The following is a 22614-nucleotide window of genomic DNA, read 5'->3' as shown; positions in this document are numbered from 1 at the left end:
CCCGTTCTCTCTCTTCCCCAATACTCTCTCTCTCTCTTTCCCCTTGCCCCAATTCTCTATTTCTCTTTTTCAATATTCTCTCTCTCCATTTTGATTTTGAATTTCTACTCCCTCCCCCACCAGACAGCACACAGCAGACAGCCAGTAAATGATATAAGTCTGCGATTGTTGTATTCAAATCATATGAAAAGTAATAGTAAGATACCTTCAGTGTCATTAACCATAGCTCAAAGCAACCAAACCAATTTGATTACATTGCAATTTGAGGATTTACAGGTGAGCTCCGGCTATTAGACTGGTTTTGAAATACAGCGCCTACCTCTTATATCTCATTGTTATTGTGAAAACTGCTTTATACTGTATATGCTCTTAAGCCATATAATGACAGTAATTAGGCAACTTCAAAGGGAGTACTGTCTGGGATCTGAAGAGTTATACGATACACTCTATCATTGTATTGCAATTTTTAACTTGTGAGAAATCAGTAAGCAGATGATCACGTAGTCTCAGCAGGTTCTTTCAAGATCCATTTTGACATACCTCATAATGGTGAGAGTCATGGAGGGGAATGAGATTGTAAGGCAGGAATGTCAGTGGCCAGGCCTCTCTCATAAAATGCTAATCAGCAATTGAAAAACTCACATATACCCCTTTCAGACATACTGTACAACTCGGGAAATTTCCTGCTCATACCCAGGAATTTCTCCTGTGCAAAATCCCGGGTATTTGGTCGAGACCCCCCTTTCACACTACAGCGTCTACCCGGGAAATTCCCAGGTAGACCCCTTTCGGACATAAGCCAGGTTTTTCAGATTACCTGCCTCTCCTCTGCCGTCTGCCCCTCCTAGCCTATCCCCTCTCCGGCTGTCACTGATTATGTCATCAAAATGCAGAAGGCAGTCTGCCAATCACAATCCAGCCATTTATTTTATTTCATTAATAAATTAATTGTTTGATTCCCTATTTGCCCTGGTGGTCCAGTGGAAGTGCGGGCCCCGCTGTGGCAGAGACCTGTCTGCAGTCTCCAGCGCTGGCGGGTGTCCCCGGCGTCCGCCTGGGGTCCTCTGTGTCCCTGACTCCATCTACAGCGACACAGCCACCGGCGCGGGGGGTGTTGAACGGCAGCGCTGAGCATCCTATAGTATGCTCTGTGCTGCCCACTCAATGTAAAAGCTACTTGGTGCAACCTGGGAGTAAATTCCCAGGTAGCACCATGCAAATATGAGCAGGGTAATTTCCCAGGACTTAACTCCCGGGAAATTCCCTGGTCACTTGGAGGGTCGGCTACCCGGGAACGTGATCCCGGGTAGGTACCTTTCAGACATACACGAGATTCCGGTAATTTGGCCAAGGCAGGCCAAATTCCCAGGAATCTCAGTATGTCTGAAAGGGGTAAAAGTCAGGTGGTCCAGCCCCCCTTGGATTCTGCTCTTCAATTCCCTTTCCACCTCCGAAAGGGGGGATGGCTCATAAAGGATTTGAGCTTACCAGCCCACCCCTCATGTGCATCAGGTGAGAGAGCAGGGTCAGGCTGCATGGAGTGAAGGGTGGGACAACAGATGTCTGGGAATCCTGCTGCAGCCTGTGTGTAAGCTAATACAGCAGGAGGTACGCAAATGTCTGCTCCACTGCGCTCGTGCTAGACAAAGCAAGATTAGATTATCAGTACTGTCATGGAGTATAAACACTAATTCATTATGATTATACATGCAGCAAAGTTTTCATATTTCAAGGGGTTTATGTATCAAGCTGTTTGTTACATAAAATTATACAGAAACTGCCGTTTCTGCATTATTTTATGTAATGTTCCTATGTACTAATAGCACAATGCAGGAGATTTCACAGAAATATCCCGAAAAGTGCTAATTAGCATTGCAGATCGCAGTCCCCATTATTATCAATGGGGACTATGCTCTCACCCCTTTGTACCCAGCTCCAAAAAGCAAACATTTTCTGAGTTTGTCCCCAGTAGTTTACACCATCTTCAAATGGTATAAACTGCTGTAAGCCTATGGAGGCTCCAGGTACAGGAGAGTGATCATCCGATCTCTCTCTTGCAGCCCCTGGCCGGCTCCGGACGCTGACACTATGCGCATGTGCAGTGTCAGCTTCCACAGAATAAATCTCTCATAATCGTGCAATTTGCTGGGGATATAACTCGCAGGGACAGCAGTTACCGCAAACGCTGTCCCTGCGAGTTCCCCTTTGTACATAGCAAGGATATTTTCATTAAATGTGAAAATATTCTCTGCGAAATGGATAGGTAATAATTGTGGCAGTTCCACGATTATTAGTACATAGAACCCTTAAGCTTTATACAATTATGCAAATTTGGTACTATGGCTTATGTTAATTATTCCACCAACTCCTATCTAAAGCAGGGCTATTTTTTTGATAGAGATTAATTGAACTCACTAACATAAATGTGGTGGATTTTCAGTACATTGTGTACAATATTACTAGGGATCTCAGTCTAGTAAATATGTCCTGCACTATCCCCCACTGAAAATTACTGAGCAAGAACAGCAGAGCAATGTTCTCAAAGCAGCTGCTGCTGTTTTTTTTTTATTGCTTTTTAGTGAAATGCTGATTGTGGTACTGGAGATAGTTTTCCTGCGGTAATATTGCTTTTTTTTTTTTTTTTTTTATAAAATCCCATTTTATAACAGCTATGAATTTTCTACCCAGTAGTGTCCCTGTAAAAATGACATAGCAATATGCAGAGCATAATATGACTCCTGACAGCTGTATTATTTCTGAGCAAAATTACCGAAATATCACAAGTTTTTGACCATGAATGTTAAAACTGAGAGCAAAATATTATGCAATCTTTTTTTTTCCAACCCAGGTAGCAGAACTTGTTTGATCTGGAGAGAAACATCTTCTGCATTCAACTCTTTAAAAATATGTAATTAGCAAGATTGCAAAGCTTTTGATAGAGGTGATTTAGTGTATATGGTTAATTCATTGAATTTTAAGCAATTTCAGTTTATGGTTAAAAAGAAAAATCTTAGTTGTAGCTACCACCTTTCATTGTGTCTTTCTTGTCTCCAGTAGATTCAATAAATTGAACCTTAACCATTCATTATACTTTAAAAAATATTATCATAGCACCACAGGAGGGTATTTAAATTGTGCACTTAAGTCTTGCTAATACCTGGAAAAGCTAAATGATCATATACTTCCTCTGGTCTACAGTAAAGCTTAAAAAAGAAGAGTCAATGACGTGTATATGATGCTCATAATGGTAAAGCTATTATAGTGCTGCAAAATTATTTTCAAATTGCTTTGATAAACAAAGATAATCCAAGAATTGGAAATATTCATATAGTATGATCTAGAGCTGAGTGTTGTGGCCTATTTGGCCTAAGCCTTTCCAGAATCTTCCCGGATATATGTGTGTGGTCCAAGAATTATCTGTTCAAAATCAATGATATTATTTATTGGAATGTTAGCAAATCTTGTTGGCAGATAACATCTACCTGCATGTGTTTGCTTGTGTGTGGCCAGCTATATGCAGTTACACGGTTGTAACTAAACATGTATCTGTTAAAAATCTGTTTTCAATGGATTGAAAATTATCTTATGCAGCCATGTCAGACCACGGTATTTAGGGAGTCTGTATTTTATCCAATCTCCTAGGGTCTATTTTCTTGGATTCCTATTTTGATAAAACAATCTCCCTAAACTTTTGTACTAGGTTTTGGATTTAACACAAGGGCATAAGTTTCCTACTAGTAATAATGTGCTAAATAATAGGGAAACCAGGAGATCCAATGTCTGCCTCCCACAGTGACTACACTGACATCACTAGAAGGGTCTTTCTCTCCCTCCCTTGTAATCTTTAATACATATACAAAGTAAGGCAGTGGTGCATGCATATAATAGATGAAAAGGGAAGTGTTGAAAAGTCAGATCAAAGATAAGTACTGTCTTAGTGGCCTCTAGAAACTAGGGTTTGTGAACACATTTAGGCTTTTCATTTTATAGGGGTCACCAGTGTACTTTCTATTGTAAAATGCTGCAGTCTGCAGTAATTACCACCCATTAATGAGCTCTGTATAGTATAACATTAACCACTTGGCATTGACTCATGATTGCTTAGTGGACCCCACAATTGTTTGTTTGTAGTAATTGTCATTAGATTGGGCTTTTTTTTGTATTGTGATAACTAGAATGCTTTCTGTATTGTATATTGGCCACTGTATACCGGACAGATGGCACAAATTGTATTTGATTATAGAACTTTAAAACAGCAATTTTCATCGAACTCATGAGCTGTACAAAACTATGCAGCAACAATACAGCAAACCAGAACAACAGCATTTTGGCCAAGCTAATTTTGATGTGCTGCAAAAGCCTCCATTATTTTAAGACTTCTGTGTTGATGTCTCAGCTTATTGTCTACCATATATGTGACTTAAAAATAAATTTGGGTTCAGCTCTCCTTTCTAAGGTTGAACAAATATAGTACACGATTATTTACCACCTGATACCCATCAAGTTTGTTGACTGCCAAATGTAATCTCTTAATACCCTTTTTACACCGGAGCTAAAACCCGGGTTATTGCAGGGTTCACCCAGGCAGCTCCTTGGTGTAAAAGGGATGAGGGTTGGATCGCCGGGTCTTGATGACCTGAAGTGCGCCACAAGCCGGCCGATTGGTCCGGCTTCAGTGGCGCTTGGAGATGATGTTATCTCCAAGTGTCCACTTTCACGCTTGAAAAGCCGACCCGACTGCGGTGTGAGCGGCGCCGACTCGGGAATATCCTGAGTCGGCGCCGGCTAAATTCCGGGTCTGATCCGGATAGGAACCCTGTTCCAACTCCGGGTCAGACCCGGAATTTTGGTGGAAAAGGGGTATCACTAATGTATTTTAAATATAACAGTTTATTTAATTTCCAGTATCTTGCTCCCTAGGGGTATATTTACTAAAGTGCGGGTTTATAGAAGTGGAGGTGTTGCCCATATCAACCAATCAGATTCTACTTATCATTTATCTAGCACCTTCTAGACTATAAAAATTAGAATAAAAATATACGCACTTTAGTAAATATATCCCCTAGAGACTATACAAAAAGCAGACTCTTTATACTTCTGAACATATTAATATCACATTATAGGTCAACTTCTAGTCAGAGCCTTTAAAGCTAATTTCTCTTATTCCAATTCAGTAATTAGATTCCACTCTAAAAGCTATATCGTTCATTGTCCTTTTCAACATGAAAAATAAATTTAAAATGTCTATTAAACATGTTGTGTTTAGGAACAATATGACAGTAGGTGCATAATATAACATTCTAGACATTTTCTCAATTAATTTGATCAATATAAAAAAATTAATTCACAAACCTGAATTTTGAAAAACTAAAAGGGTACTATCTAGCAAAATAGATATCTCAGTTTCTCACAGATGCTTAGTTAATAATCCATGTCTTGGTAATTGCATCCTACTATTTCCATAATGAACATCTCTTATTCATCCTTAGTAGTGTAGTAATAGATATTGCAGCAACAGGTCTTGCATCGATTTATAAAAGGTTGCAACAACTACCTGAATCAGGTCCTAATGGAAACTGTGCAATAGGTAGTATCCAGGGAATTACCTCTACCAGGCAGAATATCCAGCATTTAGAAGGTATAATGAACTTTCACATTGTAAATTGTCATGGTGACATCTTTATGCAGCCTACCACAACATTTCACATTATAAAGCATGTTTGACTTCCTGAGTATCAGAAAGTCTAGAACAGAATCTACGATAGATAAGGTAGAGTCACAAGAGACAATAATAGACAAAAATTGTGATAGACAACACACCTGCAATTGCCTATAACAATAAAAACAATATGTTTAGTAGAATAATTTTTTAGATTTTTTATAAATTCTTCAATTTTTTTTTAAAACTGCATTTCCAGCATATATACTTATACAGAGGAATAATTGCTCTTACAATTAAAACTGTAGCAATAATGTTCCAAAACCAAATTAATCAAAACAAAACTCGCAACACTTAGAAGAATAATTTAATATTGAAAGGGTTCTGTCTTTGTAAATTTTTCCCCAACTTCATTTAACTTTGAGACATGATCACCAGATGTAGTCTGAGCCTTCTTTGTCTTTAAATCCCAATAAGCAGAAATCAGGAATGTGGTCATAGCCTTTATTACATTTTTTTGGGGGGTCCATTACCAAAAAATGTGTCATTTTTACAGTCTGTTCATTCACATAAATTTAAGAAATGAGTGTCATTGTTCTACCTTTGCATACAGTGGAGAAATTGCACCTGTCTCACAAGGGCAGTGTAAGTACATTTTTTGAAGGAAATAAAGCAGGCCGAAGGATAATGCTTTAGTCATAATTAAAAAGATAAACATGACATGAGATGTGAGAATACATTTCAGAACTCTAGGATAACTAAAAAGATATCTTACTCTAAAGATACTTCTTCCCATGTTTATCCATCTATTGGTGAACAATAAATTGCTCACTAGTTGGAATATACATGAAAGCTTGGAGAGAGATAAAGTTGTGAAAGATAAAGTACCAAACTTCAGCTCCTGTCATTTTTCAAACACAGCCTGGAAAGTGACAGTTAGGAGCTGATTGGTTGGTACTTTATCACAATTTTACCTTTCTCCAAGCTTTCATGAATAACCCCATATATTTAGTATTTTTCCAGAAATATATTGTATTAAGGACCTGATTCAGACCTGCTCGCTAGCAAGCGATCGCTAGTTGCTGGTGATGTTTGCAAATCTTCGGCAGCATGCTGTGGGTCACATTCATTTTACTGCAGTAAACTCTGTTAAAAGATTTTTTAAACATTGCACAACATGGACAAGGTTTATAAACACTGCTGCAGCAGCAGTTATAATACCCAAATGAGCGTCAGGACAGCCAAACCCAAAGTAGATGATGATATAAGTTAGGGAAGGAAAATGAGGGACGAGGGCCCTGCTTGTGAGAGCTTACAATCTAAAGGGGAGTGGGAGGCAGACAATGACACAGACTGTGAGCAAGGACAATGGAGCAGTGGGTTAGGATGAGAACTGGAAAACTTTGATAAAGAAGTGGGTCTTGACAGCCCAATTGAAATTTCGTAGAGAGGTCCAAGGAGGGAGGGAGAGAGTTCCAGTGGTAAGAAGCAGCATACATAAAATCTTGGATTTAGGAGTCAGGAGGAGAGATGTGTTAATTTGTGGAGTGAAGTGGGCGGGTGATAGTGTGATTGGAGATAAGGTCAGAGATAGGAGATGATTGGGTGAGGGCTTTGTAAGTGAGTGAGAGGAGTTTGAATTTGGTTCTGAAGGAAAGGGTAGCCAGTGATTGGCTTGGAGGAGTGTGGAGAAAGTAGGCAGTGCATTTTGGAGAAAAAGATGAAGCTGGCAGGACAGCTGTTAAGGACAGATTGGAGTGGAGAGAGGTTTGAGACAGGGAGGCCAGAAAAAAGGAAGTTACAGTTGTCCAGTTTAGAGATGACCAGAGTGGAAAAAGATCTTTGTTGCCTCCAGTGTGAGAAAGGGTACTGGAGATATTTTTGAGATGGAAATGGCAGAACTGCAAAATGTACTGAATGTGAAGTTTGAAGAGGGAGGGTAGTTCTAAGACAGTGCACTCACAGGTTAGAGGAGATGGTTGTGCTTTCAATAGATATTGAGATTGATGGAGGTGAGGTTATTTGGGAGGGTGGGAAGATTATCAGCTCAGTATTACACATGTTAAGAATGTGTTGGGACATCTAGGATGAAATTGCAGAGACAGCTGGAGATATGAGTGAGGAGATAAGTAAAAAGGTCGTGGGAGGAGAGGTAGATCTGAGTGTCATCAATATAGAGATGAAATTGAAGGCTAAATGAGCTGATAAGCTCACCTAAAGAGAATGTATAAAAGGAGAATAGAAGAGGTCCAAGAACAGAACCTTGGGGAACACCTACTGGTAGTGGAAGTGAGGGAGAAGTGGAATCATTAGAGCAGACAGGGGAAGAACAGTCATAGAGGTAGAAGCACATTCAGGAGAGGGAAGCATTATTCAGAACGAGGGAGTGAAGAATTTTGGTCCGCACAATCAAAAGCAGCAGAGAGGTCAAGGAGAATGAGCAGATATTAGTGGTCCTTGAAATGGGTTAAGCAGGGAATGGGAAGTAAGAAAGACAGTGAGGTGGCTGTAGACAATCAACTCAAGGAGTTTGGAGGCAAAGGGGAGGAGAGAGATTGGGTGGTAGTTACAGAGTGTCAGGATCAAGGGTGGGTTTTTAAAGGATGTGGAAATAAGGGCATTTTTGAATGCAGATGGGCCTGTACCTGATAAGAGGGAAAGATTGAAGAGATGTGCAAGATAGGAACAGGCAATGGAAGAGAGGGAACAGAGGAGGTGGGAGGGGATAGGTGACACAGTGTGCTGGACACCGGACATTACTTACTGGGTCCAGGAGCACTGTGGTTCCGGCTAGCAATGGTCCCCGGTGCCTGCTGCAGATGTCTTTGCTCCTGGCTTTTCTGACACGGCTGCAAGTACAGGTGGCCATTGGTTCTCTAGGGGTGCACGCGCCAACCTGCAGAGAAATTTCAAGTGACAGTTGAGAGTTGAACTCCTCCCTATAAGAGGGAGTCTCTGGCACTAGACAGGTGCCAGAGTATAGGCTCCAAACCCTTATTCCAGCATTCCTAGTCATTTTTGTCTGTTCTTTTCTGACCTTGGCTTGTTGTGACCTGATTCCGTCTTCTTCCTGGTACTGCACTTGTATTCCGGTTTTGACCTTAGCTATCCTCTGTCTCCTGTATTTGCCGGCTTCTTGGTACCATCTTGTCTGTTCAGTTCAGACCTGGCTTGTCGACTGCTTATACATCTGAATTGCATCTGCTCTATCCAAAGTACACCAACACCTGTAACAAGGGAACCAAGTCTGGCGCTGCGACCTGTGTGTCGGACACAGCTAAGTCCAAACCTCCTTGTGGGGGTCCCTGGTGAATACAGACAGCATGTTAGACTCCGTGTCTTAGTACTGTGTCTCGTCAATCCCTAAGTATGGGTTAGCATCCATTATCCATCCGTGAGTTGTGTCAAGGCGGTGAGATGGAATGGAGTGAGGACTGGATTAGGGCAATTACTTCAACTACAGAAACTGGGAAAAAGGAAGTCAGCTTTGGCAAAATAAATGGGGAGAGTGGGGAGAGGTAGGCTAGGAAAGAAGAGGATGGAATGATGATGGTCTGGTGGGATGTGATATCATGATAGATGGATTTACTTTTAGATGTGAAATGGGTGGCAAAGTCAAGAGGAGGAGGGTAGTGGAGGGAGCTGAAGTAGCAAAGAGATGATGAGGTTTGGAGGACTTGGAGGAGATACGTTTCTTGAAATAAGACTGTTTAGAAAGGGAATAGGCAGCACTCTAAGTCGAGAGCATACAATTGAAAAGGAGGAAGTCTGCATTTATTGCACAATCTCCTCCACTGTCACTCAGCATTTCGTGAACACCTTTGCAAGTACCCGGTGCATTTGGAATAAGGGAAGGTGAGATCACCAAAGGAGAGAGCAGTAGCACAAGTGGTAACTGAAGGGGAAATCCAGTATTCGGTGATGGCTAGAATAATCAGGGAGTTGGAGATGAATAGATCATGGGTGGGGACCAGTTTGTTACAGACAGAAGTGGCATTCCAGAGGACACAGGATAGAGGGAGTTATTGGGAGAGATGTAAATTAACTTATCAGGGTTGTTGTAACGTGTAGTTGAGATTGATTTGGAGCAGGGGAATGAATAGAACATTGGAATGGTACGGGGTCCTGATTAAAGGTTCAAGCAGTGAAAAAAGTGGAGAAGTGAACTAGTGGAGAAGTTGCCCATAGCAACAAATCAGCTTTGAAGTAGCATTTATCAAGTACAGTCTATAAAATAATAGGTAGGAGCTGATTGGTTGCTATGGGCAACTTCTCCACTGGTCCACTTCACGTTATTCACTGCTTGATACATAAACCACTGAGTAAGGGAAACTGCAGGTGGTGGACAAAGTGGGAATTATTAGATGTTTTTTACATAGTGCTTTAAAATATGGTTTATTTTTGGGGTTGAATTGGTTCTACTTCAATAGTGATTTTATATTTCTATTTTGCATCATGGTAGTATTAAGCAGGGCTATTATGCCAGGCTACACTGTTGCTTCTCCTTACACAATATGCTTGTGACAAGTGGAACAACTTTTTTCTCTCACCTCCCTACTAGTTACCATATGAAAAGACTTTAATCAATATTTTAAATAGGTCTGTAGCAAACCATGCTGAGAAAAATGTGCCTATGTTGGGAAAGTCTGTTTTCTTTGTGGCCTTTCATTAACGCTTTTGATAAAATATATTACTTGTTTTGTTATAAGTAAGACACACAACAGGTTTGCAAGGCTGAATGTAGAACTAAATAAGTTTGTCCTCAATATATTCTGAGATCTGCATGCTCAAAATGTAGGATAATGAAAAATAACAAGCTCCTGTGAAGCTGACTGCAAATGTAATCCGCAGACAATTGTACAAATTACCAGTTTTTTCCTGTCTGTCAACAGAGGTTTATAATGGTTTAAAAGACTACTACATAATGTTAGAAAGAAAAGCCAATAGGACATTTTCCACAGAAAACAAAAACTATTTTTAAAGGCACCTGCAACACTTGTACTAGGAATATACTGTATATTGTAATATAGATGATATTGAAACTGGCAAATTTAGATAATTTTTATACATATTCAATTACATGTAATTTAATTTTTAAACTTAATCAATTTGTAAAACTAACAAACACTCAATGCGCTAATAGTGATACAGATTATTGTACACAATTGAATAACTACAAAAATCAAGTTAAGCTGCTCCTCTTGTACGATCCTTGCCAGCAAATGGATTTAAATTTGAAATACAAAACTAGACAAGAAGGCACTAATAGTGTAGTATGTAAAAAAACAATTTAGTTTCAGAGTAGATAATATGTGTACTAGTAATAAGAATAATCATGCTTATTTTAATTCCAACCGATGGTGTGTTGAATTAGGACACGACCTTCATGAAATCTCCAATTTCAGAATATAGCCCAGCACTAAAACAAAACTAAAGAAAATTCATAAGGTAGTATATCATAACTTTATGGTTTAAAATTTGGGATTAAGAACATGTACATAAAAATAAGTTGGCATAAAACATATCAATCAAGGATGAATCACCCAACCAGGAATACGGATAGTTCGAACTGAGTGGTACCAATATTAGGGAACCTCCGACCATGGTATTTCCTCAGGGGGTGTAGACTTGAAAGATGGTGAGCAGGAACCTCCAACACTTTTCCTTTGAACCAAACTTCCTCAGGGATAGGTTTCTGGTCCACTGATGGTGCTTAAATAGGGCTACTTATTCACTAGAGCATTATTATGATTGTTTCCTATCCACAGTAAAAAGACTCCATATGTGGACATGGATCTTAATGAAAGACTACTGAAAATGGCTAATCTTATATAATAAAAACATGTACAAAAACTCTTATATATGTAAAAGAATCTGGCATTAGTAAAATGATAAAAAGTAAGAAAAAAAGAATAAAATACCCATAACTAAAATTACATCTTTACACAGATTTTATATGTGGAATTCATTTATTAGCAAAGACCAGGCTAACCAAAAATGGCTGCCAATAATGAGAACAATGTGTTCAGTGATATAGTGTATGGTTCACTTGGATGAATAATTAAACCTTAATAAAGTCCCATTGGACCTATGGAACATTTCCACATCATATTTGAGCCAAAAAGGGCTCAAATAAGACTTTCCAATGAGAATTACAATTTTTATTTTATTTTGGTATTCTCTACATTGAATTGGATGACAAAGGGTCTCGTGTTAGGGCCAGGTTTCATATTAGATGGGATGATCTCTTTGTCTTTTAGAAAGCAGGATCTGTTCTTATATCGTGCTTTAGACCTTGCTGCTTCTAATCTGGTTTCATCGTACCCTCGCTCTAAAAAATGCCCTTTAATAAAGGAAGATTGTCCCTCAAATTTGTCTATTTCCGGACAATTTTTACTAAAGCGCATAAATTGGGAATAGGGTACATTCTCTTTCCACAATTTTAAATAACAGCTATCTATAGGTATATAACTGTTTGAATCAGTTTCTTTAAAATGAGTACAAGTTCTTATTGTATTATTAAAACCAATTTCTAACAAAATATCTAAATAATCGATAGTTGATTTATTAGTCTTAAAGGTAAACTTCAGGTTTCTATCGTTATTATTTAGTTGAATTAACAGGTTTACAAAACTTTATGTGTCGCCTTTCCAAATGAAAATTAGATAATCTTTATACCTTTTGTATAACTTCACATTTGAAAAGATGTTCAGATCATTATAGATCTCTTCCTCTTCCCAAAAGCCATAAATATATTGACATACATCAGGGCAAATTTTGTGCCCTTCGTGGTGCCTTTTAATTGAGTAAAACCTCCCCAAATTGAAAAAAAATATGTTTTAATATAAAATTAATACCCTCAATCACAAAGTTCTTCTCATTACATGTTCAAATTAGGGTCCTGGTCTAATTTTTGGTTAATTGCCAATACTCCTTTTTCATGTGGGATTGAGGACTATAACACTTGAGCATCCAACATAAGTCATCATTCCATTCAAAATCCTCCAGTGTTCTCAGAATATCAGTAGAATCCTTCAAATAATTACTTAATTTACAGAATGTTTCCTCATTGCCCAAAATGTTGTTGGCTTCTGCAATATAATTAGACTTATCTTCTAGAACCACACCTCCCCCTTTATCAGCATTTTTTATAATGATTGTCTGATCTTGAGATAGCTCTTTTAATGCTTTTTTCTTCTGTGTGGTTAAATTATCCCCTCAGTTTCAATTTTCTGAAGTCTTCACTGGCTGGGTCAAAAAATATGTCAATATGACTCCCCCTGGATTCAACGGGATAATATTGTGAGGGTAAGGATACTATGGATTTCTTAATTGGTTGATAATCAAGTTTAGGGATAGGATTTTTCAAAAAGTGACGATGCAATGTAATATTACGAGTAAACTTATTTAGGTCAACAAATAAATCAAATTTATCTACGTGTTGACTGGGGTCAAATTTAAGGCCCTTATTTAATAGTTGGGTCTGTGGGGAAGATAATGTTTTTGATGAGAAATTAGAGATCCCCTCCCACTTCGGTTTTGAATGTTCCAAGTGGGCCCTCTTTTTGGCGAATTTTCCACTTCCTCTTCTACCTCATCTAGATACTGTCTGAATAATTTTTGAACCCCATCGGGGAGTCTAATCTTTGATGTAGAATCTCTTTTTCCTCGGGCTTGTTGGAACGATGACATTCTCTCCCTAAAAAATTAGATCTAATGGGGGGAGATTTCGAAGGAGATCTGAATACATTAAATCTATTTTTTACAAGTATGTCGTTACTTAATTGGGAATCAGTGGAATCTTTACGTCTCATATTTGGCCATTAATATCTCTGGTGAATTTTACAGTTTTCAACGGATTCCTATTAATATTATTATTAACATATCGATCAGAAGAGTTTCGTTGATTACTGTTAGCCCAATGTTAAGCTCATAGGGGGTCAATGGTGTCCCACTGCGCATGCGCGAGACCCGGATAGCGACGGGCTTTCCGTCGCTCCGGGTCTCGCACCAAAGGGGGCATGCTGTCGATGTTGATTGACAGCACGCCCCCTTTGGTGGGCGTGCTGGTGGTGTGGCTGCCAGACGGAGGCGTTCCCATGGGAACGCCTACCGTCTGAAGCCGGCCCCACTGACATCAGTAGTGATGTCAGTGGTAGTGATTTTGGCTCTGATAGAGCCAAAATCACTCCAGGGCTTGCGGCACAGAGACCCTACCGCAGGGTCTCCGTCGCAAGCCCGATGGTCGAGATGGTCTTGGCCAACGCGACCATCATCATGGATGCTCGCTTAAGCTGTGGGTGGTCACCCACGGCTATGCGAGCGTCCAGGAGGACGCTCCATTTTCATGGAGGAGGGCCCTGATTCAGAGCGAGTGCTCTGGTCAGAGCGTTCGGCTCTGAATCAGGCCCATAATCCATTCTGTCATAGTAGAAATTCTTTTGTTTTCTATTATTTATTTCATTTTCTAAACAGTCTAATTCTTGTTGTATAATCTTTACTTCTTCACTAAACTCTTCTGATTTACGGTGAAGAACAAGTTCTTCCAACTGATTATCTATATTGACCAGTTCTTTTTTCCTTTCTGCGCAATTAAATTTAAGGAACACTCCTCTAATACCATGTTCCATTCTTTAACAAATTCCTCATTATTGGGACTAAAAGTAGGGTTTTTTGTAAACATTTAACTTTGATGTATTTCTCCAAGGTAATAATGTCATACCAAAGTCTAATTTCTTTCTTAGCTAACTTCTCCATAGTAGCTAAAAAACTGAATACATCATCCTGTTCTGATTCATCTAGGACACCTAATGAACCTAAAAATATTGTTTGACATTTTAAAGATCTTTTAGAATGATCTACAAATAAAGGCATAAAGCACAAGCAGCAAATCGAGAACTGGCAGACAACAAAATATAAAAATTTCTGGACAGACGCCATGTCACTTCCGGTACGCAGGTGATGTGACATCATCCAATAAGGGACCAGTGTCCACTAGCACCGCGTCACTTTCGGGTTCGCGGATGACACAGCGCTACCTAACAGGACCTCTAATTGGGTCCCTATACAACTCAAGCTGTACAAGCTGTGCTCTTTTTGGCTCAAATATATGACATGGAAATGTCCCATAGGTCCAATGGGACTTTATTATGGTTTAATTATTCATCCAGGTAAACCATACACTATATCACTGAACACATTGTCCTCATTATTGGCGGCCATTTTTGGTTAGCCTGGTCTTTGCTATTAAATGAATTCCACATATACAATCTGTGTAAAGATGTCATTTTAGTTATGGGTGTTTTTTCTTTTTTTTCTTTTTATCAGTTTACTAATGCCAGATTCTTTTACATATATAAGAGTTTTTCTACATGTTTTTATTGCATAAGATCAGCCATTTTTTAGTAGTCTTTCATTAAGATCCATGTCCACATATAGAGTCTTTTTACTGTGGATAGGAAACAATCACAATAATGCTCTAGTGAATAAGTAGCCCTATTTAAGCACCATCAGTGAACCAGGAACCTATCCCTGAGGAAGTTTGGTTCAAATGAAATGCGTTGGAGGTTCCTGCTCACCATCTTTGAAGTCCACACCCCCTGAGGAAATACCACGGTCAGAGGTTCCCTAAATTTAGTACCACTCAGTTCGAACTATCCGTATTCCTGGTTGGGTGATTCATCCTTGATTGATATGTTTTATGCCAAGTTATTTTTATTTACATGTTCTTAATCCCAAATTTTAAACCATAAAGTTGTGACATACTACTTTATGAGTTTTTTTTTGGTTTTGTTTTGGTGCTGGGCTGTATTCTGAAATTGGAGATTTCATGAAGGTTGTGTCCTGATTCATCACACCATCGGTTGGAATTGAGATAAGCATGATTATTCTTATTAATAGTACGCATATTATCTACTCTGAAACTAAATTGTTTTTTACATACTGCACTATTAGCGCCTTCTTGTCTTGTTTTTGTTAATCAAACTGTGTTGCACCCTGTACTAGTCTTGCAACTGCAAATATTTGTTTCAGCCTGCAGGTAATAATACAAATTTTGTCTTGCACAAAACAGATTTCTGTAAGTTTTTGTGTTATTTAAATTTCTGGCTACATAACATTCATTTTATTCTTGCTTCACGGAAATATGTAATATTATATATATATATATATATATATATATATATATATATATATAGCCAAATGGCGGCGCTCCGGATAAATAATGTCATCATTTATCTGGAGTGCCGCAATTTGGACATTATTTAGCAGAATGCCTTGTGCAGAGGGATTCGGTGGCTTAACCAGGGCCAGTATTTAGTTGTTCTCCCTTTGAGTGCCGGACTGAGGACTGGTATGTGTATATATATATATATATATATATATATATATATATATTGAAAGTAAAACAGAGACAGGGGGCGCCACATAGTGCTTTAAAAGTATAACAGTTTTTATTGAAATCTTCCCAATAACCAATTAAGCGTACCAGAAAGGGCGGTCTTACACCACCGCAAGTGTATACAGCATATAACAAAGGAACAAGGCAATCACCAACCACTGACCTGGACGTCTCCAAGTGGCTCTCTGGGAACTTGCTTCCAATCATGACCTCAAATACCAAGAACTGTGCTGTATGCAGCATTAGAAGTGTATGGAAACATATCAGTGTCTATATTAAGAAACTGTTTCAAATCTCATTGGCTGCTTCTTGTGGGGCAGTATGTATTGGATGTTGTGAACCTACAGGAAACTCCACTTAAAAGTAATGCAATTGTGGGAATGAAGAACTATGGATGAAATGGATGTACCATCCATTCAGGGACAAATGCAGGATTTTTTATATCTTTTCTACATTTGATATGTCCCTGAGTACCGCCTTTCTTTCTATTTATTTTATACAGTGCATCCAGAAAGTATTCACTGTTTCCACATTATGTTATGTTACAGCCTTTAATCCAAAATTGAATACATTAATTTTTGTCCTCAAAATTCTACACACAATACCCCATAATGACAATGTGTAAACATTTTTTTTTTTTTTCTGCAAATGTAATAAACCCCCCCCCAAGAAATCACATGTACTCACATGTATTCACAGCCTTTGCTCAATAGTTTGTTGATGCACCTTTGGTAGCAATTACAGCCTCAAGTCTTTTTGAATATGATGCCACAAGCTTGGCACACCTATCTTTGGGCAGTTTCACCCATTCCTCTTTGCAGCACCTCTCTAGCTCCATCAGGTTGGATGGGAAGCGTCAGTGCACAGACATTTTCAGATCTTTCCAGAGATGTTCATTCGAATTAAAGTCTGGGCTCTGGCTGGGCCACTCAAGGACATTCACAGTGTTGTCCTGAAACCACTCCTTTGATGTCTTGGCTGTGTAATTAGGGTCGTTGTCCTGCTGAAAGATGAACAGTCACCCCAGTCTGAGGTCAAGAGCGCTCTGGAGCAGGTTTTCATCCACAATGTCTCTGTACATTGCTGCATTCAACTTTAACTCTGTCCTGACTAGTCTCCCAGTTCCTGACACTGAAAAACATTCCCACAGCATGATGCTGCCACTTCCATGCTTCACTGTAGGGATGGTATTGGCCTGGTGATGAGCAGTGCCTGGTTTCCTCCAAACATAATGCCTGGCATTGACATCATAGAGTTAAATCTTTGTCTCATCAGACCAGAGAATTTTGTTTCTCATGGTCTGAGAGTCCTTCAGGTGCATTTTGGCAAACTTCAGGTGGGCTGCCAGGTGCTTTATACTAAGGAGTGGCTTCCATCTGGCCACTCTACCATACAGGCCTGATTGGTGGATTTGCTGCAGAGATGGTTGTCCTTCTGGAAGTTTCTCCTAACTCCACAGAGGAATGCTGTAGCTCTGACAGAGTAACCATCGGGTTCTTGGTCACCTCCCTGACTAGGGCCCTTCTCCCCCGATCGCTCAGATTAGACGGCCGGCCAACTCTAGGAAGAGTCCTGGTGGTTTTGAACTTCTTCCATTTAAGGATGATGGAGGCCACTGTGCTTATTGGGACCTTCAAAGCAGCAGATATTTTTCTGTAACCTTCCCCAGGTTTGTGCCTCAAGACAATCTTGTCTCGGAGGTCTACAGACAATTCCTTCATGCTTGGTTTGTGCTCTGACATGCACTGTCAAAGTGTGGGACGTTATATAGACAGGTGTATGCCTTTCAAAATCATGTCCAATCAACTGAATTTACCACAGGTAGATGCCAATTAATCTGTAGGTACATCTCAAGGATGATCAGTGGAAACAGGATGCACCTGAGCTCAATTTTGAGCTACATGGCAAAGGCTGTGAATACTTATGTACATGTGATTTCTTAGATTTTTTTTTTTTATTAATTTTCCAAAAATCTCAAAAAAAAACTTTTTACACTTTGTCACTATGGGGTATTGTGTGTAGAATATTGAGGACAAAAATGAATTTATTCCATTTTGGAATAAGGCTGTAAAATAACAAAATGTGGAAAAAGTGAAGCGCTGTGAATACTTTCTGGATGCACTGTATATTCAGCTATGCTGCAGTGGAAGACACCTAGGTATATGTGCATGATGAGATTGAGTACCAGTCAACTGGAATATATACACACTTACACATTTGATGCAGCACCTGCTGTAGGTTGCTGACGGGGGCAGGCAGCTCTCATCATTAGCCCCAACCCACTCACAACATAATGTTAAATAGGTTCCATCCCCTCTCTGCAATCAGTGAAAGGGGGAGGGAATTGAGGGGGTTGGTTTATAGTGTGTGTGTGTGTGGTGGGGTTGCTGCATTTTTCCAGTGCCATGTATGTCTCACTTGGGACATTTTGCAGCTAAAGTAATTGGTTGACTTTTGTTTTCTGTGTAAGGCAGTGGTTCTCAAACTCCACACTCAAGTTTTCCCATGTTTTACGGATTTCTGTCTGTTGAAATACATTTACTCACTTGTGCATGATTAAGTAAATCTACAAAACAAGACCTGTTGGTGGTGTTTGAGGAGTAGAGTTGAGAACCCCTGATGTAGGGAGATATAAATATGCGCACAATACAACTGAAAGTCTAGTAATTTGCTAATGCTGGGCATACACTGGCAGATAAAATGCCTTATCTGGTAGCCTGTAACCCTGCAGATATCACGGGCATACACTGTGAGATACTTAACAATGTATTGGCCCCAATATCTGCACTCTGCCCCCGGGAAGGAGACATTTTCTCGCTCCTTCCATGGGAAGGAACAGGTGCAATGTCTGTCGGCTGTGGCTGGGCATACACTACCTGATGTGGCTGACATTTAACATACATAATATTACATCGGCAATCCAGCATGCCCGACCTATCGATATTTTACCCCCGGTCGACCGCACAAACAGTGCAATTATTGGGGGGATCCTCTGATATCGGAATCCCCCCGATAATTGTATAGTGTATGCCCAGCATTACATTTCTCCACTCCACATAATAATGCTGGGCATACACTGTCAAATAAAATGATCTGTCAGACTGACAGACCAATTTTCTGACATGCTAAAAACGTCAGATATCGTAGCCATACACTGACAGATATTTCATCACAGGGAAGGGACAAAAGAATATGCATAGTAGGCTGGTCTACATATGAGTGTTCATTGGCTGAGAGAGTCCTTTGAGGACGGTACCTGTCAATGAGCTCGGATAATTGTGTCTTTATTTGCCAAATATGTGGATGACTACAGGGAGAGAAGAGGACTGGTACAAGGGGGAGGCGAGTATGTTTTTTTTTTTTTTAACAAATTAGAGGACAAGTGGATGTGATTGGCTACAGGGATTATAGGTGAGTATGCGTGAATGTGAGTGTGCATGTATGTTTAAATACATTCTTACTTTCTCGGTGTGTTATTTTAATATTTCTATTGCAGGTGAACTAGGAGGTACCAGCGGGCCCTTAATGGGCTGCATGCTGATACTTGTGGTTCTCCAAGTACCAGCATGCGGAGGAGACTTGCTGGGACCTCTAGTTCTCCAGTAAAAGACAATATTAATCTATATTTTATACACAATCAAGCCAGCACCCACCGCCCAGAAGTGCCGGGGATAGCCCCGGGCTATCAACCCAGGCCTGGGGTGACCTGTAGCGTGGGAACCCCTTTATTGGGGGGGGTTCCCACCTCCCCAGGGATCCCCAGCTTGGATTGACTAGCAGTCAGGTGTGAATGCTTTGGCCGGGGGATATGGTGAAAGGGTTCCCTGGCTGTGGCATTACAGCCCTGTTAGAAAGAGTCCAGTGCTGGTTATGCAAAATACAGGGGAGTCCTACTCATTTTGTCCCCTGTAATTCCACAACCAGGTCCGACTCAACAGAGCTTGGTGCTGGTTAAAATACACGGGAACCCTATGCATTTCTTCTCCTGTATTTTAAAAACCAGGACAGGCTCAACAGAGACCAGGGCTGGTCATGCTTGTGGGGAGGAGACGCACGTGTGCGAGTTAAACATTGTCTGGGTTGTATTTTCACAATGGCAAAACATCTGAATGTGTGTTTTGCCTTTTCGAGTTGCGGGGGGTGAGAAACATCGTCAGTTGTTTGACAGTCTGAAGCCATTTGGGAGTGGGGAGGGGGCTACAATGGCCTCCGTTTCCCATAATGGAGGCATGTGCACAGTTTTGTGGGAGTGCAGAAGCCAGGGTCTCAATCATCTGACGGAGATTTCCTGGCCTCAGCGACCGAGCTGAGGCAGCCGTTCTGCGTTCTCACATCTCATGCAATACTCAGTCGGCCAATAATGTTCCAGGTGAGTCGATGCTGCTTCCTGCATAGACGTCTCTTGCTGCATTGCCATATGCTAGCATCACTTCTGTATCCAAAGAAGCAGTAGCGATGTTAATCCGTGCACATCTGATTCACCCAAAAATGTGTTTACCAGAGTCATTGCTGTATGCAATATCTGCTGGTTTGCATACAACTCCGATGGTGTAATGCTCCCTAACCCGCAGTCTGATTGACAGGCTGTGGACGTTTGGAGGTGGGGAGATTGCAATACTGGGCTGCATTCCCAAAAAAGGAGGCATGTTGTCTCCATTTTTTGAGAGTACAGAGGCCCAGGGGTCTGCATCATCCAATGCAGACTTACTGGCGTTGGAACCCTGTACAGCCTAAGAAACCAGAGGGTTACTCAGATGACCAATGTTCACACAAGTGATCCGATGCTGCGTCTTCCCTGAAAATAAGTTTTCTGGGGATAAACGCAAATACTAATTATAACCCAACTGTAAGAAGGAGCTGTAGCAGATATCTGCTGCGGACCCTCCATTTATAACAGCAGCTGCAGCCTCCATAGGTTTCCATGGGATACAATCAATATCCCGACAGTCGGGATGCCGCAGCTTAGAATGCTGGCACTGGATTCCTGACACACAGTTTGTAGTGGGGCTAGGAAGAGGGTTAAAGTTAGGCTCTAGGGGGGGGGAATTTAGGCACTAAGGGGGATGTTACAGTAAGTTTAGGGTCTGGTGAGGGAGGGTTAGGTTTAGGGGTAGGTGTTGAGTACTTACCGGCCATTGTCTGTATTTCAACCCTACTGGGAGGCCGTCGTCGAGATTCTGACTGCTGGGATCCCGAGTGCCAGCATCCCGTACCCAACCAGTTTCTATGGGGGCTGCAAATGCAGTCAGAATTACCAAGCTGCAGAATGCTAAGCATTCCAGAGTTTGGCGCCCTGCAGCTGAAGATGGCGTTGTGCTGCTGTAGCCTATGGGCTACACTCTGTTGATATCATCGGGAGAGGGTTCCAAGGGTTTACACATGTATGGTCAGTAGACCGCAATGCGCAGGAGTCACAACAGAGGAGTGAAGAGACCGCTGATGCAGTCTCTTTACTCTGAGCACATAGCAGGGACGGCGTCCTTTCAGAGCCCTTGTCCATGTGGGTCCTATTTGATACATTTGAGTGAAATTCTCACATACAGCTGTACGATTGTGTGTAAATCTTACACCCAGATTGTATTGTGATTATTGATAAATGGGCCCTTAAAGCACTAAATTATGCACATTATTAGTTGTTAACAAATGTGCTAGACTTATCTAGATAACTCCTTTTAGTCGAGGTCCATAGGGTCCACTGGGATACCATGGAGATATTATAGTTGGAAACCAGGCACCAAACTGTTACAGCTTCAGCTCCCAGGATGCCCTGGGTCTTCCTCCATATATACCCTGCCCCTAGCCATAGCACTTCAGTTTAGTTAACAAGCCTCAAGGCTGGAGCAGGAAAGAGGAGAAATAAGAGCAATCGGACACCGGAAACACTCTTACACTAGATGAGGGAATCTGTGTCCGAAAGAAAAAATTACCCATGCAGCCAGGTGCATCAGGGTGGGTGCCCTGTGGACCTCAGAGAAAAGGAGATATCTAGGTAAGTCTACCATAACTCTTATTTTCTTCTTCAGGGTCCATAGGGATCCACAGGGATACCATGGGGATGTCCCAAAGCAGTTCCCCTAGGGTGGGGGATGCTATTGAGCAGAAAGGAGAACTCATCTCCTAAAGGAAGAATCTGGAGAGGCAAACGTATCAAAGGCATAAACCTAAGAAAAGTGTAGATAGAAAACCACATGGCTGCCTTGCACAATTGCTCAGCAGAGGAACCACGACTAAAAGCCCTACAGACAGAGTAGAATGTGCTGTCACCATGCTTGGGACAGGGAGAACAGCCTGTGTGTACTCCTGAAAGATAGTTATCTGTAGCCATCTCGGCGGAGTTGCTTATTAGTTGGCCATCCTCGTTTGTGAAAACCATATAAAACAATAAGAGCATCTGAATTTGTGCCCTCCACATAGATACGGAGAGCACAAACTATATCCAGGGAGGCTTCACCTACAAAAATATCTGGAGCCTGAAAAGCTGGAACTACAATGTCTTCATTTACATGAAAACGAGATACTACCTTAGGAAGGTAACCCTTTGTACGAAGAACTGCTT

Source organism: Taudactylus pleione, unplaced genomic scaffold, assembly GCF_031769625.1.
Source record: "Taudactylus pleione unplaced genomic scaffold, aTauple2 ptg000186l, whole genome shotgun sequence".
Lineage (NCBI taxonomy): Eukaryota > Metazoa > Chordata > Amphibia > Anura > Myobatrachidae > Taudactylus > Taudactylus pleione.
Note: the sequence above shows the minus strand (reverse complement) of the source record.